This window comes from Bombus vancouverensis, chromosome 7 (genome assembly GCF_051014615.1).
Source record: "Bombus vancouverensis nearcticus chromosome 7, iyBomVanc1_principal, whole genome shotgun sequence".
Taxonomy (NCBI): Eukaryota; Metazoa; Arthropoda; class Insecta; order Hymenoptera; family Apidae; genus Bombus; species Bombus vancouverensis.
The window spans coordinates 51,511-69,108 of record NC_134917.1 but is presented as its reverse complement, the minus strand read 5'-3'; the positions used below and the strand labels follow the sequence as shown (position 1 = coordinate 69,108).

General features: G+C 37.8%; 2 long non-coding RNA genes and 2 pseudogenes across 2 annotated transcripts; 1 reads left to right on the top strand and 3 right to left on the bottom strand.

Moving 5' to 3' along the window:
• Positions 1–8,424: 8,424 nt before the first annotated feature.
• LOC143302936 (uncharacterized) lies at positions 8,425–10,163 on the bottom strand. The gene is made up of 3 exons (XR_013058803.1): positions 10,020–10,163; positions 9,818–9,875; positions 8,425–8,778 (listed from the first exon to the last, which is right to left on the bottom strand). It is a non-coding gene; the product is annotated as an uncharacterized LOC143302936 (long non-coding RNA).
• Positions 10,164–10,968: 805 nt separating this feature from the next.
• On the bottom strand, positions 10,969–11,087 carry LOC117164308 (5S ribosomal RNA; annotated as a pseudogene).
• Positions 10,998–13,752, top strand: LOC143302892 (uncharacterized). The gene is made up of 3 exons (XR_013058751.1): positions 10,998–11,113; positions 12,087–12,172; positions 12,642–13,752. It is a non-coding gene; the product is annotated as an uncharacterized LOC143302892 (long non-coding RNA).
• Positions 13,753–13,815: 63 nt separating this feature from the next.
• Positions 13,816–17,590, bottom strand: LOC143302890 (katanin p60 ATPase-containing subunit A-like 2; annotated as a pseudogene).
• Positions 17,591–17,598: the final 8 nt, after the last annotated feature.

Here is a 17,598-nt window from a genome sequence, read left to right as displayed (position 1 = left end):
TAGATTTATATTGTTTCGACTCGAGATCTCTACCGATTCATTTATGTGATGCTCTGTATGAAGTGTATCATCGATCAATTTGAAGAGAGACACGATTTGAATTTTTGGACGAACTACAAATTTTTAATAGTTAGTAGCCAAAATTGAGAAGCTAAATCAAAATCCGCGCGGTCACCGTCTACTTCTTCATAAATGTAGTCATAGACTATGGACATAAAAATATGGATCGTACCATAGGTCTATGGTTTATTCATCTCTGGATATAATGTTCTTGATTCGTGATGTAGTCGCGCGTGGGTTGCCTCGTTGCTTATTGCCCCGGTGTAGCTGATTCCTCCATCTGGTTTAGGATCAGTTGCCTGCAGCTTGTGAAGCAAAAAAATCAGAGACTGTTGAAGAATTTTGAAGATAGATCTGTCTTATACTGTTCATTCTAAAATAAAACGATATATTTCATTAAGTTCCACAGAATAGATTATTGCGCCTATTTGCATGGTAAGATTTGCTTTCGAAAAGAAATACTATGTAAAAGACAAGTTGTGCGATAATAATAACCAAAAAGGGTTGATATTTCTAATTTCATAGTGTGCTTACTTCATAAATGAAATTTTGGGGGTGTCCTGGAGAAAGTACTTGTTACGTTCGGATACTGGCAAAGATTGCAATGCTCTCTGCATAATGTGCCTCGATTTTTAATAATCCTTCTCCACTATTAAATCATGTCTCGGGAATATGTTTAAACTTCCCAATCATGGTATTAATTGTTTTTTCTAATTCCATCTGCCTGCCAGCCACGACACGAACAGCCAACATGTGACTGTATATTTTCAGTGAACCGTTAGACCTCACTGCCTCTTGAGAAACATCATTTAATGAGTCAGGAATTCCAAATTTCGATTCTAAATTCAACTAAGCCTTCCAAACGTTTAATTTTTCCTTCTGTTCCCTGAAATTAGTCGTTTACACCGCTCTTGTCGCGACTGTTCTTACTTTCTCTATTTCTGTTGCTTGTAAACGGTATGCCGTATACTGTAGCCATACTATTGAACTGTCTGGATCAGCTAAAACTAATCTGTCGAACTGATCTACAGAATTTGATAACTGGTTATTGACGAGCGCTTCTTCTCTTTGACGAACTTCACGTTCCTTCTGTGTTTTCTGTTCTCAACGTTCAGCGGCACTTAATTTCTTATTTCTCAGTTTTGGCTTTTCTTCACAATCGCTAGATGACTCTTTAGGCTGGAGGAGAGTTAAATCAGGGTTGTTATCCCAGTAAAATCCATACGCAAATATCCTTGGCTTCCGCTCGTTATCGTCACCATTATTAACATTGTTAAGCGCATATCTCAAATCTTGTTTGGAAGGTTTGGTATATTTCAGTTTAATCTTTTCTTCTCCTGTTCGTTCAACACACGTTCGTTTTTCTCTGTTTCGTTTTTTATCTTTGGTACTTCTTGTAACTTTTCAATTGTTATTCTTTTGGCGACTACCATGTTCTCTTGATTTTGTTTCTTTCTTTTTAAGTTATTAATATCATCCGATTTCTCTTCCACACAATAATGGAAGATAGTGTCACGTAGAAGACACAGGAAATCACGAAATTAACGGATCATGTCTTGTGAATTTGAAGTGTGTAGGACGTAATAGATGCCAAAAAAAAAAAAAACACTCGGAGATATTTAAACAGTATATTTATTAACAATTCTCTCTTTCGACACTTTGCGTAGAACTCGCGATTACACTTGACGATTCGCAATTCTCGGTTACAACTGATAGACGATGAGTTAAGGTGGCGATTGAGCAAAGTGCGCGATATAAATTAAGATGATGACTACTCAAGGAACGTAGAGGAACTGTCCTTCTGTGACGATGACGCTGCGGAGGTGTGACTAAGGGTACGAGATAATCGGATTCGTTAAGGAAAGTTTTCCTTAGGAAAGTGAGGGAAATGAACGTCGCTGTTAATTGGTTAATTTCTATGTTGATGGTTGAAGAAGGATGCTAACCGCCCTCGAGAGAAAGTTGCTAGCGGGAAGCGTCGTCCTTGAGGAAAACAGATTTCCCGTATCTTCCCGCAGTAGGTGTTAGAGATTTAGGGACTGTTAGGATAAAGACTGGTTGTCTGTTTGAAGAACTTAACTAGTTAACTAAATCTTAAGATTTATAACAGGTCCTCAAGCTAGCTGAACATGTACTGTGTAGATGCATCGACGTCTGGTAATCGTCGCACCCGGAGAATAGGGTCTGCGTGTGGCGAGCCACGGGACAGAAACCGTTGGAATATTTACTGTCGAGTACCGCTACAACTATTTCTTTTTAAGGAGAACTATACTATTACCTCATACTTTTGTCAAGCAAAGCGTTCATCCCTTGACCGCTGCTACGTTCGGCGACTGGTTGTCGCCACGAGCCCAAGCTCATTATCACAAATCTCGAACAATTGTAATCGAGTTAAGTTATAGAGGCTAAAATATTGAGGGTTTTCCGATGAATTCCAAAGGAAGGCCCCGGTGTCCTTTCATCTCCGACATATATATTTTGTGGCATGCTTGTAAAATCTAGACATCATTCTTTTGGTAGCTTTTTATGATTGTATCACAATTTTAAGATTAATTAAACGAATATTTAATAATGATTTTAATATCGAAAGTAACGATTATTATACTACGAATTTTTATATGAATAGAGTATGTTAGAATATGTGAAACATAAGATCCGGTCAAGTAATAGGAACAAACGAAAAACAGTTTTGTACGAAGAAAAACAAGAAAGATATAAAGAATAACAGGCTTTGTTTTCGAGAAAATTGATCTTGGAAATCTGTTTGAAACATGTAAATTTGGTTAGTTACCGATTAAGCAGAGGGAAGTTATTCGACGTGCAAAAATAAGAGAAAAATGTGGAATAAGATCTTTCCATATAAAGCTTCATTTTCAAGAAAAACGAATTTCTTCGTGCTCAGTTGATAACACTGTTCAACACGTAATTTTGCAACCTTCAATTTCTTTTACCACCGTTCCTGGTATGCCATCTACACCAACCGCTTTATTCCGGTTCATCTCAGCTCCGGCATCCAGTAGCGCTTCCTTCGTGATCAAGCCCTCGCTGACACTAATACTCCCGTGGGTTCTACTTATATTTCCCCTCGGTCTCGTTAAGAAAAGCTACGTCATGATAGCCCTGTACGCCCTTCGCTATGGATCCCTGCCCAACGAGGCACAGAACTCCTTTCAACCCTTCTCCTTGTTGGTTCGAATCAGTTTCCTCATCTGCCTCTTCTTTTTCCGCAACTCCTAAATCCACTGTGCCGCGTCTCCAGTTCCTCTCGCCATTGCTCTCTAGCTCTTCTTCTCGTCGTCATCACCTCCTTTCTTAACTTCATCGACTGTTCACTCCGCCAATAATTATGATTTTTCTTGCTCATCGGAGGATAAACCCTTTTTAATTCGGAGGTACATGAGGTTTCCACTGTAACAGCATACATCGAGCCCTCCTGCATAGATGTCCCTCGGTACATGTTACTAAGCTTTCCTAATTAACCATTGCCACCAGGTGGCCCACTTAGCCAGATTGACACATACCATTTCATATTGAATAATACTTCACTTCATACATGTAGATGGCACCACTCCTTAATGTATCATAAAGCCCCTAAAGAAGGGGCCCGCTTACCTATTGGCAACCGTATGACACGTGCGCGTCTCATCACGTCGTTCAAATTATTATGTGAGCCCTACTTCCTACACTCCATTGCATATAAGCATTTGCATTTGCATTTCCCCTATCCCATCAACTCACAGTTGACCCTAGTGACAAGAAAACCTCACCTTGCCCCAATGCTACCACCCACATGTATCTTCTTCAATTCATCGATCTACTAATATTCATGTGCCAATCCAGCAGGTATTAATCGTGTCGAAGCCACCCAAAGGGCAGTGTTAGTGTATTATTGTGTTCCATCGTGTGCAATTGCATTCTCTATCATACTTCATAATCTTACACCATTTAAATCTATTATATTAATTATCATCTCGAAGCCAATATTAAATACTGTTGCGTTGAAAATTAATACAAAACCATTCTCGTTATTCAATTAAAAGTAAAATAAATAACGACTAAAACAAAAACAAAACACGATAAACAGACTTAGCGTGATGAGTTATTGTTATTAAAGGCGTTTTTAATCTTTCCATTCTTAACCATTAATTTAATAGTTTGTAATTAATTAATTAATTAATTTGTAGTTATGAAGCTATAATAACTCATCAATAAATGCGAACAACCAACGTCCTTTCGAATTATCTACAACAACGTACTCACGCATATTAAACATTTACTAATACGTTATATACATTAATTTATTACTTTTTAAATTATCTACTGTTTCCTATTAATTCCTTTCTTTCTAATTCCACTCTCTAATTCTTTCACTGTTTTCCATTATGAACTGACTTTATCTGATGAGTCATTATAGTTCCAAACATATTTATCCTAAGCTATTGTATTTAAATTACTTAAGGTTGAAAATAAATTTCTTCTTAAAACTTTATATTTATATAGTTCTTCAATTATATTATGTAGTATTCTACGTAATACTCCTTCATTATATTACCACTCTTTATTATATTTTATTGAACTCTGGCTTCTCCTAATTCAATTCTAATTTTATTTCCTTTTAAAGTTTTATCATTTAAATTGAGATTCGTAATTGCATTTTTTTATAGATACTCGACTTTACCAACTCCTCTTCATATTTTAATTCAATAATTCAATAATTTATTGCCTTATATTCTTTGATATTGTTCATCTATGACTCATCACGCCACGATTATCGAGCATTATACTTCTTGTTTCTCTCACATTTAACATTAGATCCTCCAATTATTCCATTTATTTTTGTTCAGCGAAGATATTACCATTTAATTATACCCAAACATATTGCAACTCACTCACTCGATCATAATCCACGTCGACTCCCTTGTAATATACACCCTTTTTTTTTTATTAACGTGGAGGAAATCCGCACTGACACCAGGTCGCTTCTGGGGAAAAGCGGCGTGGTAGTGCCGGACTCCAGCCGACTAAAACCTCCACGATGACCGCCCCGGCTGCGATTGAAAGGGGCCCGGGAATTGGTGTGAGCGATACACCGCCCCCCCCCCCGCCTAATACCGCCGCTTGATGGAGCCATGTATCATACACCCTGATATTCACTTAATACTATTCCACTCACACCAATTCTCCTATCACCTCATCCCACTTCACACCCCTTACAATTTATCGTAATAATTCATTGCACTTCCCTCCCTCTTTGTAATCCACTGTAACCCATTGCAATTTTGTTGAAATTCGCACAAGCATACTGTATTTTCGACCAGTCGTGGGGAGACGCTTTTGCTAGGAAATGCGTCAATGGAAGTCGTAAATTCCCGTTACGATTGTAATAATCGATGCCGCGAACAGATCGATCCCCTGATTTCCATTGAGATAATAGGGGTGGTTGAGGTTGTATAACGCTGCGATTAACAGGGTTATAAAGTATGTATTTCCAACAACTTTACACAAGATAATAACGCCGATGCGTAAGAGGTAAGTGAAGAATAAATGGATTGCTCTTAGATGAGAGAATCAGTGTAGAGACGATGATTGATCTAAAGACAGAGCTCGCGTCCTGGTAGATATGTTGTCGTCGACGAAGTCTTGAGATGTTGGGTATGTTAGAATGGAGAGTTAACTGAACTTCCGCTCTCATGTAATTACGGAGGAAAGCTCGGTTTGTAGGTATTTTTTGAACGAAGGAAGGGGATTCGTTGTTCACACTTTTCGTTATGAAAAGTGAGGGTAACGGTCCGCGATGCGGCTTGATTATAACCCACGTTAATGCATAAAGGTATGAGGAAGAAGCCTCCTACCAACGTGGCTCATGGGTGACCTTGTTCATGGGAAAAACCAGCTTTGTCGTTAGACAAACATTCGTTTTTCCCATTAGGTGACTACCCGCTCTCTCCGTAATTTTTAATAGCGTCTAATAAACCTGACGACTTGTCTAAGGACCAGCCATAAACCGAAACACTTATAGGATTAGAAAATCCTTCCGGATAAGCACATTAACTTGAAAACATGTGCTAACAGTTAAATTAAAAAGTTAAGGTTTATGGTGGGTCCTTAGGTTTATTGAGGACCGGAATGACGGTACGTGGACCATAGGCTGCCAGGCATTGTCGTGACCAGTTTCGACCATTTTGTTTATTGACGGTCGGACGAAATGCGTCGTCTCCAGGTTTTGCGTGGCGCGTATCCCAGGATGGGAAAGTCCCTGGAGCGAATTATATACGCTGTGCCGCAAGGGTTTCAATACAAACGGTCGTACAATATCGCCTGATACGTCGTAATCAGGAAAACGTATCTTCCTTAATTGTAATGCGGATGTATCGGACTTGATGATGTTGCGCAGCTCGGTGTCGTTTTCTTGCGCTGCGGCGAGAGTTTTATGGTCCACAGATTTCCCTATCGCTTCGATGCGAGATAGAGCGTCGGCTACATTATTGTCCAAACCTTTAATGTATCAGATGTCGGTCGTGAACTGTCCAATGTAGTCAAGATGGCGAAATTGTCGCGGTGAACATTTGTGTAGATATTGATTGAACGCGCACATGAGGGGTTTCTAAAACGTTTAACTGCGGTGTACAGAGCAAGAAGTTTGCGGTCATATGCTCTATATTTTTTCGCTGCGCGGAGGTCAAGGATTTTGTAACAAATCTTAACGACTGCCATTTGTCGTTTACGCGTTGTTGTAGTACTGCTCCTATGGCGTAATCGGATGCGTCTACCGCGAGGCTGACGGGCCCGCCTGGTATCGGATGCGCTAGTGTCACACGCTCAGTAATGTCACATGTTGAGAAGCAGTAATAGGGTGGACAAAACATACTGCATGCCACAGCTATCGATACAATAACCAGATAGTAACGGAATAGCCGTCTCTGATATACACTCGGGGATAATCCCTACAGGGGGACTAAAACCTCAGCATAAAAACCTTTCCAAATTAGCGCTCGATATCTTTTTTATTATAGCACTCTGAACCCTCACTATTTTGGATTCGTACAATAAATTTTACTACTGTTAGGTAGATGATACATTTACACTGTACATGTGAATGTGTGTGTAAGCGTCAGAGGGCGTCCAGGTATCAGTTGAGACAAAGACGATTCGAAGCTGTTAGAAGAATCTGGTGGGGTCGGTTGACAACAAGCGTGCGTACAAGAGGGTTATCGAGGTCTTCGGAGTGTAATATATGTCGGAGATGAAAGAACACCGGAGCCTTTGGAATTTTGGATAATCTCGCAACATTGTAACCTAGAGTCTACTATAGCTGGAATTAAACAATTGTAGTTATTCAATCCGATTGTAATTGTTTGAGAGTTATGATAGTGAGCTTGTGCTCGAGGCGACAGCTAGTCGCCGAACGTAGCCGCGGTCACGGGATGAACGCTTTGTCTAACAAAGACATGGAGTAATTGTATAGCTCTCTTTAAAAGTGAAATAGTTATAACACACGGCAATAAACATTCCAACGGTCTCTGTCCCGTAACTCGCCACACGCAGACCCTATTCTTCGAGTAAGATGATTGCCAGATGTCGATGCGTCTCCGCAGTACATGTTCAGCTAGCCTGAGGGCCCGTTACAAATCTTAAGATTTAGCTAACTAAAGTCCTTCAAACAGACAAACAGTCTTTGTCCCAACTACGGGAAAATAGAGGAGACCTATTTTTCAACGAGCGGCGTCTCCCACTAGCAACTTTCCCTCGAGGGCGGCTAGCATCTTTTTCTAACCACCGATAGGGAGATTGACCAATTAGCAGCAATGCCAATTTTCCTTACTTTCTGAACGAAGGCTTTTCTCGACGAATCCGATGATCTCGTGTCCTTAGACACACCCCGTTATAGTTCTTCTTTGTGGCATCATCGGGACGGAAACTCACTCTCTCGCTTGCGATCTCATCGACGAAAAGGTTGACACCTTACGGTCAGTGAATATCACCAAAGAATCTGACATAGAGTACGTACACCTACCATCCCGTTGGCTGCGTATTTGTTAGTGAACCTAAGACCATTGTCACTAGTGTTGCAAGTGTGTGATCATCGTCAGTTTGCGTCAACTCTGTAACCTTTTTGTTTGTGTCAATAAAAGTCACTTCCGTGGTCTAAGAAGATGGATAGCTTCAGTGAAGAATCATTACCTACCCCAAGTCCTCACCGTGATAGCGACTCGAGCCCGGACTCGAATCGTGACTCGACATGTCAATAGGAAAGGATGTACTTACTCTTAATAGGTGTGTACCCCTACGAGGTAAGACTTGGGCGAAGTGCGGTGATGTGTGAAGAAGGTTTCGATTTTAGGAGGTAGAACAGGATATCCTGAGAAGTGGAGTTTTATATTAAATTATATTAAAGTTATATTAATTTTATAATAGTAATATTATTATTATGGCAATAAACATTGTGCAGGTACGATGAAGTTTAGCATTTTTTACCTATTTAACAGCAGATAGTTTATTGTAATTGACTATAGAGTTTATACGATTAATTGTTTACTAATATCGACTACAGAAGGAGGTTTTTAACTCTCCATATATCTATCAATGTTTATGTGTTTTATTAATTATTACTTGGTTGTAAGCATATATGAAGGAGTTACTTACTTGCTTTTACTAATGTACTTACTTGAGAGGTAAGTCTTGGCTTGCGTAGTGTTTAGGGAACGAGGTTTTTGATATCTAAAAATTGACTTTGAATTATTATTCATGAAGTGGATCTCGCTAGGATATCTATGCTCATTTTAATAATGGACCATTGTTACTTGATTTGTAGAGAGAGTTAGTTTATATTTAGTTTTTATATGTCGGAGAACAGTCAGGAACAGGGTTGTGGGCGTTTGATAGACCTCCCTTGGAGTTGGCCATCGTTGTGTGATAACGAAGATACGGCCTGATGCTACGAGTATGGACATTACCGATTCGACAATCAACAGCGGTGGTTGGGCACTTGTGATGTTAGTGACGTTGGTCTTAGGTCCGATGACGAATCCACGGTCAACGGGATGAAAGATATACTTGCTCTAACTCAAACTCACTGATCGTCAGGCGCTGCTCCCTTCGTCGGTGGGATCTCAGGAAAGAATGAATTTTCGTTTCAATGATGCCACAGAGGAAAACTATGATGGGGTGTGTCTAAGGACACGAGACCATCGGATTTGTCGAGGATAGCCCTCGTTCCGAAAGTAAGGGAAATTGACGTCGCTGTCAATTGGTCAGTTTGGGACAAAGACTGTCTGTCCGTTTGGAAAATCTTAATTGCCGGAAAAACCCAGGTTTTGTAGCGGGTCCTCGGGCTAACTGGATTTGTGCTGTGTACGTGCCTCAACATCAGGTATTCATTGTCCGAAGGAACCGTTGGAATGTTTTACTGTCACTCTACGTACCTCTATTGGTATTTCTTTTAACGAGGGTCATACTATAACTCCACACCTTTGTTAGGCGAAGCGCCCGTCCCGTTGACCGCGGCTACGTTCGGCGACTGGTGGTCGCCTTGAGCCCAAGTTTATTATCACAAATCGCAAACAAGTACAATTGGGCAGGATGACAGCAGATTGTTTAATTACGACTGTAAACTTTAATTACAATTTTACGGATTTTCCCGAAGTTCCAGAGGGAAGGCTCCGGTGTCCTTTCATCTCCGACATATATGTTTGATTCTACTTACTATATAATGACAATAAATTTATATTTTATGTATTTATGTATATGAGGTACTTACTTTGAGTGATAGTGATAAATTGATGATGGCATGTGTCTAGCGAAGGAGGTTTTGATGCCTGTAAGCAGGCCTCGAGTTAGTTTTGTTAAGAGGATTATTATATTCTCTTGTTTGATTTTGACTATGTGATTGTTATGTTACGCTTTATGCTTTATATTTATTTTGTCTACTCAAATAGATGTACTAGGAATGATGTACTTACTTCTAATAAGTGCGTGCTCCTACGAGGCAGAGAATTGGGTGATGAATGTGTTGAGGAGCAAAGAAGGAGCTGATCTTAGAAAGTAGAATGAAGAATTATCCTGCGAAGAGGAGTTTATTTTAATTATATTATTATATTAATTGACATTGAGTAGGTATTATGGAGTGTAGAGTATTTTTACTTATTTATTAGGATACTGTTATTATAATCGACTTTTGATTTTAGAGTTGTACGATTAAATTGTGTTATTAATAATTGACTAGAGAATAAGGCTTTAACTTTCCATATATCTATCAATGTTTGTGTGTATTATTAATTATTACTTCGTTGTAAGCATGTATGCAGGATGTACTTAGTTGCTTTACGTACTTATTCTTACTTGAGAGGTAAGCCTTGGCTGGCGTAGTGCTAGGTGAGCGAGATTTTTCGATATCTGAAAGTAGATTTGAATGATCATTTAGTAAGTGGACCTCATTATCATATAATATATATTTTATTTATTAATGTACTATTAATATGGTACTATGAGATTTATTATATATTAGGCTATTTTACTATAATAGGTGACTATGTATTAGGTATAGTTATTATGTTTTAATAATTGACTAGTGATATAAAAGTATGGAGTTTGGTTTTTGTCTATAGTATTATAAGGGATGTACTTACTTTAAGAGGTTGTGATATTAAGTGGGTTGCTTACTTACTGATTTAATTTATTTAATGGTTAACTATTGATATATAAGGAGGTACTTACTTCAAGAGATAGGGTTAATTCGAGGATGGTCTAACGTCATGCGAAGGAGGTCTTGATGCCGGTAGTGATGAACTAGTTTGCGATCGTTAGTGCTTTTAGCGGTGATTGATATGTTTATTAAGTGGTGAATTGCTGGTGGACGTGAGCGCACCAAGCCTGAACCTCACCGAGGGGCGCGGCGGGCCTAGCGCGCTTCGCCAACGCCACACGGAGTTCCCAGGCGATCACCCATCCAAGTACTCTCCGTGTCCGGCGCTACTTAACTTTCGTGACCTGACGGGAACGAGTGCACTCAGCGCGGCCAGGGCGTTGGCATTTCTATTTTTTACTTAACATGTTTGTAAGTAGTTGTAGCATGACTGTAATTTGTTGTGTTTGTTGTCTGAGTACTGCATTTTGCTCACATATTTTTGTTGACTGCAGCGTCGTTATTGTTGTTGTTTTGATTTTGGTTGTTTTAGGGTGGTGTTTAGTTAGTTACTTGTGCATAACTTCGGCTACCAAAGGTGTTGATGGGGTAGAACTGATGCCGATGGAATTTGACGAAATCGTTATTGTGTTTAAATGTTACATTCGTCCATTAATTGTCGTAGAATATCGAGACTACGTGATAAGTAACACACATTTTGAGTCGATCCGTTAATTTTCCCACGATCAATCTATCAAGTTACGAGACGAGAAATTTTTAATTTCTAATAAAAATGTATGAGATTACGCTTTTTCGATGTACGCTTTTTCGAAGATCTGTAGCGCAAAGAACAATTCTCTCTCCAACGGTTTCTTTGATACATATTATAGCATCGCCGGAACACTGTTTACGAAAGGCCGACGAAACACATACAGTGTCGCGATAAAGCGTAGGTGCCGACGGGCCGAAAGTGTCGGGAAACTTCAATAGGCCTAATGGCCCACCGATATCCCTTTGGTCCTTCCGTAAAATAATCGGAAGAAGGCGTATATAACCAAAATAGCAGACGGTTACGAACACGTGCGTAGCGGGGATATTGAAAGATGACAAAGGGAAGAAAATTATTACTGGACGTCTAGGTTACATCATCGAGAACACAAAAAGGAAACAAATATGTCCTGACCATACAGGATCTATTGACCAAGTGCTCCCTTAAAATTCCTACTGTAGCGGTTCATGGCCATAAAGAAAGTTCCAGGGCTGAAGCGCACGTGCTGGCCTGTGAAATGTGACGTCCGAGGTCAGGACGTCGTCAAAGAATAGACCCTATGATTTACAATAAAGCGCAAGTGCTTTCGATAAAGGAAACTGATTCCCTACCCCAGAAGAAAACATTCTGTTTCAGGCACCTCGGTATCCTATATGAATGGCAACGAGGAAAGGCTAGAGAGACGCAGAGAGATACAACTGATCAGTGAAGTCGAGTAAACGGTGAGTATGCGAAGAACAATACCAGTACGGCCCAGGTAACGCGTGCTGGTAAAACTATCAGGTCTTCCACGTATAATTAATAAACTCATTGTTAAATCAATCCGCGGAGTATTTCTTTGGCACCGTACACGTCCTACCACCTCACTGATAAAATCGAAAATAAAATCTAAGGAATATTACAACAGACGGATCAATAAACAAAATTTCAAAATGGTAGATTTGTTACATTTAATGAAAGAACTTAGTAGAGGGAAATCTCAAACGGATATACAGAACCTCATAAAGTTCCCAATATTTTCAAGTACCATAATATTGAAATCGAAGTAAAAGGAATGCCATGGTCAATACATATAAATAAATTAAAATTAACGCGCTCGCAATAGATAGTGACGAGCATTCAAACAGGCGGACCAAACACAACAAACAAAAGCAACACGTTAATAATGAAAACTTTTCCTATTATATACAGTACGGGCATCGTTTTTTATGAACAAGAACAAGGAGAGGAACTCTACGGTCCTTGGGATGGAGAACTTCCAGCCTATCACCCGGAGGTGTATGGATAATTACTCACTTACTGTTACCAATTACTCCAACACGCTTATTAAAATATCTTCGACCGTATCATTTGTCAAAACTGTTATTACAATGTAGATGAAATGCCAAAAGCAAAAAGGAATCGTAGACGTAGAGGCTATAATCCAGAATGATCGAGCTCTGTATACGACTGTTAAACTCGATATTTTGTTATCGAACTCACGATAAGAATAAATATAATGACCGAGCCCTTCTCGCTGGGGCATTCGATTGTTGCATATTCACTACCGTAATCTCCAGGTCGCATTGACAAATTTTGAACAGATGTTACGATAATAAAATGAGCCGTGACACTTTAACAATTTATGATTTTACAATCCGCGGGAAAATAACATACTCAATATTCTGATTTGTGACTCAACAAAAATAAAGAAACACATTTATACGTCCTCTGTACTGCATATCTCGTTGAACATGTGGAAAATCGCTAGTAGCACATAGATTATGAAGATACATTTTGCTTGTTATGATATAGTAATCCTACTTTTTCAGCACTGTATCATATTTGGATTTAGGCTTGAAGAACGCTTCTACTTTACTAGTGTTGTTGTTTTTAAGATCTGTTTCTCGTAGTAGGTCTATAGAATTGTACTATATATTCAATATTACTTTATGAATATATTATGAAAATTATGTAAGAAAATTTAAATAAAAGGCAAATTTGAGGTAACAAACTGATAGAGCATGTTATATAAAATATGTTGTAAAACGAATAAACTCACTTCACTTCACTTTTCGTTCACTTTTTATAACACTTCGTGCTTTGCTTTTTTGTAAAATGTTTCGACGTATTCATTTTTTTATTATTTTTATGCAAAATTATGTTATTCTGCCAGAACTTTGTAATTTAATTCTCTCAAGTTAACTTACTGTTTGAAACTGACTCCCTTCTGCGAAAACATTTTTTGACTAAATTTACCCAGATATTTTCTGTATCCAATACTCAGATCCGATGAATATTCGGAGCAGTTCAAGGCTTGAATTTCGAAAGAGGTCCCGGTGCACCTTTATTAAGCGTCAAGTAGGCCAAGGTGAAGAAATTTACCTTTATATATGATAATAGAGTTTATTATGCAGATCTAACAGAGTAACGGTACAAAATGTTACAGAATGATTCAAAGTATTAAAAGAGACTGCGTCAAAATATTTTAACAGATTGATTCGAGCGCTTATTTTGGGGGGTTTTTATATCGTGCTTTCTATACTGTGTGACACTATCGTGGGGTTTTAGTCGGTAAGTCCGACACTACCCCGACAGTGTCCATGAGGATCTCCCCACGAAAAAAAAGTTCAAGGCTTGAATATTTTTAGAAAAATAATAATTTCACTGATCTTAGTATTAATTTCAGTGATTTCAGTAAAAATAAATGTAATTTTCAGTATTACTAACAATTTGTTTTATCCTCTTCCTACCACATTTTGAAATACAAATTTTTAAACCTAAAGTTCAATCTAACAATGAAGGTCATCATCGAGGTTGATACATGTTCCAGTTTCGAATATACATCAAAAGAAGTATTTCCTTTCTTAAGTTGAGGTCACGATAAGCATCTTCAATCAGCATTTTATTCTTTTGTCTTAATGGTGAAAACAAGTGATCGAAGAGATAGTACGCATCAAAATATAATACAATATGCTCAAATATACTACACAATCTGCTACAATATACTGCAAGAGTAATTGAGACCGAACACGGAAGACCAGGAACGATAGCGTCATAAGCAGCTTGTTCCTTTTTGTTCTTTATTTGGAGTTTTAGATTTCTTCCCTTACAATAAGTAGCTCTTTGTGATCTATCTGTTTCCTCTCCTTTTTCCATCTACTTAGGGACTCATTTTTTGGAATCCGCGGACACAGTACGTAATTGATCTTCATCGAGCAATCTTGTCAATACGCATCGTCATTTGCCACTCCCTCATTTGAAGAGATTTGATGATAGTATTCCTATTACGGCATGTATATATTTCATGATATGGAGCAATATCATATGATGGTAATAAAAATTTCTCGAACGATAATCCATTTATTTATATTTTTCAATATCTGTCCTTACGATTGCGTATTTATTTGTTCCACGTATCATATTTATCCATTTGCATAACTGTAGGTGACATTTTTTTAAACAATTTTGCTAATATTTCATAACTTTTTAATTCATATTTCAAAGTGGTAACAGGTGTTTCTTTCTTTTCAAGTCTCCTCCATATCGGGCTTATTTCTAGTAGCCACGCTTGCTTACAAAGCAATTTTATATCTGCACAAGAATATCTTTCAGTACATTTTACTATGTGGTTTACAATATCTGTATTTTCTAATAAGTGGTTGCTAAGGTATAATTTGAATATACCAAGTCGAGCAACTTCATTGGGTAATGATACGTATATTTGCTTTTCGAGACGCCTGAGTAAAGCTGCATCAATGCCCCTAATAACATATTTACAATAAATATTATCGTTCTATTATACTAATAATAATGAAGGAATACTTCAAACAACACAATAACATATTTGGAATTTGGAGAAATATTACGATATTTTCTACTTAGAAAACATTGAAATAACGTGATATACGTACCAAGGGGAATTAGTTGTAGCCAGAAGAACTACATTAGAATTCTCATTAGACACTAATCCATCCAATCTAGAAAGAAGTTCTGACCTGAATCTCTTTGCAGGTTCAGACAATATACAGTCTCCTTTATTTGTGGCGATCCAGTCAATCTCGTCGATAAAAATAATTGTAGGCGAATGACTATAGGCAAGTTCAAATAAAACCTGTTCAGTTTAACAAATGTATTATTCATTAAATATTATATTCGAAATTCCTTAAATTCATTGCCTCATCACGAATATGATATCATTTCGTTTTCCAAACAACTATTCTATTTATATATAAATGACGAAAAATAAAATCAAATCTTTTTATACCTAGAATCTCTCCTTCATAGACAAAGGAACAAAGAAACTTACATAGACAAAGCAACTTACACGTATATACTTCTCGGAATCGCCTCTCCATTTGCTGACAGTTATGTTAATGAGCTGGCAGTTATGTTAAAAAAAGGTGCAATGGCATTGTGTCGCGACTGCCTTCGCTAACTTCGTTTTCCCTGTTTTGTATATTTCTTGTAAACACGTACAGAAATGAAAAGAATACGAGTATCTTACCTGTACCAGGTGGGCCGTACAGCAAAATACCTTTCCAGGGGGAAAACGGGCCATCAAAAAAGATATGATACTTAAGGGGATACACAACGGCCTCCTTAACAGCGGTTTTACATTCCTCTAGGCCTATAACGTCATCCCAATGTACATTTAATTTGTTTACTATGATCTCCTGTGACGATACAAAGATAAAATGGCGTCTTCTCTATATTAAGTAAGTGTTACGTAATTTGATATTTGAAGCGTTACTGAAATCACGTCATTGTCGATATACGTTGGACGGTTCATCGACGGGAATTTTATCGTTTAAAAGCTTTACGATACGTATATTAATCGAAAATAACTTACGCATGAGATGTCCTCAGCAATTTTTCGTAATTCCGGATTATCTGAATAAAGCTTTGCAATGCATTTCAATATCTTCGATTGCATGGATTGTTCCATTGGGACGTTAAATAGCTCTTCTGATGAACGTCCATCACTCTCATTGGGGAATATTGACGTCACTGTCATTGCGAGATTAATATGATTCGCATTATCATCAGTTATCTTCTGCTGTAGATTCGTCTCTTTCACAGGCTCACTTCTCGCTTGTTTACTAACAGATTTGGCTTTTGTCTCAATACTTCTACAAACACTGGATCATATTGTAATACGATACGTTGAATACGATACGTTGAATACGTTGAATACCGTTTAATATCGTTAAATAATTTAAATTCTTACGTTTTGCTTGCATTTGTCACTTCCCTCGTCATTTCCCTTCCAGTTATTTTCTTACACAATATGGGATATTTTTGAAATTTCATCTTGTAATAATTTTCATACTCTGCAACGATAATTTCCAAATCGATGTTGTCGCAAACCCGATGTTCGGGAGATAGACGAGCTTCCCGGAATAATACATCGCTAACGTCTATATACATAAAAAAATGTAGTTTTTAATTAATTATAGTTTTTAACTAATTAAAAATATTTTTCGCAATGACTGAACACTATAAGATAACCATCAAACAACTGTTTTATCTCTAGGTAAGACAGGCAAAAGAATGTATTTACTATATAAATCCTCGAAGATAATTTCTTGTCTTCTGCTTTTTAATTTCCAATTTTTAGATGGATAAGAATAATTTGAATTTATACTTCATATATTTGTTTATAACTAGTTAATCTACATAATCGATTGAGTTATTCTTAACTACTGAATTACCGATGTCGAATTTTCAAATTTGGTTTCGCCTTCTCTTTCCATGATGTCCACTGATTTCTATTTCGATTGGTCACTGACACTATTCAAAAGAATTGGAACTAGGAATATATTTTAATTATAATATACTCACCCATTGTGTTCCAAATAATCACATACAAGGTATAATATGTTCCGATGACGTTCCGAAATACGACTCTCCTCCTAATGCAACATGGATATAGAAAGATGGATGCAACATGGAAATAGAAAGAGAACACCATGTATAGATACTTCCTGTCCATGTTTAATCAGGCATGCACACTAGTGGACACTGACGCTGCTCGTATACCGCTGTTACATATTTCCTGTACAAGTGCGCGTCATTAGACAAGGACGGAACATCCTCTCTCTACTTCTCTATCGCGTTTTTAGTTCGCTCACGCGCTCTGTACTTATATCTATTACATTTCCACCCT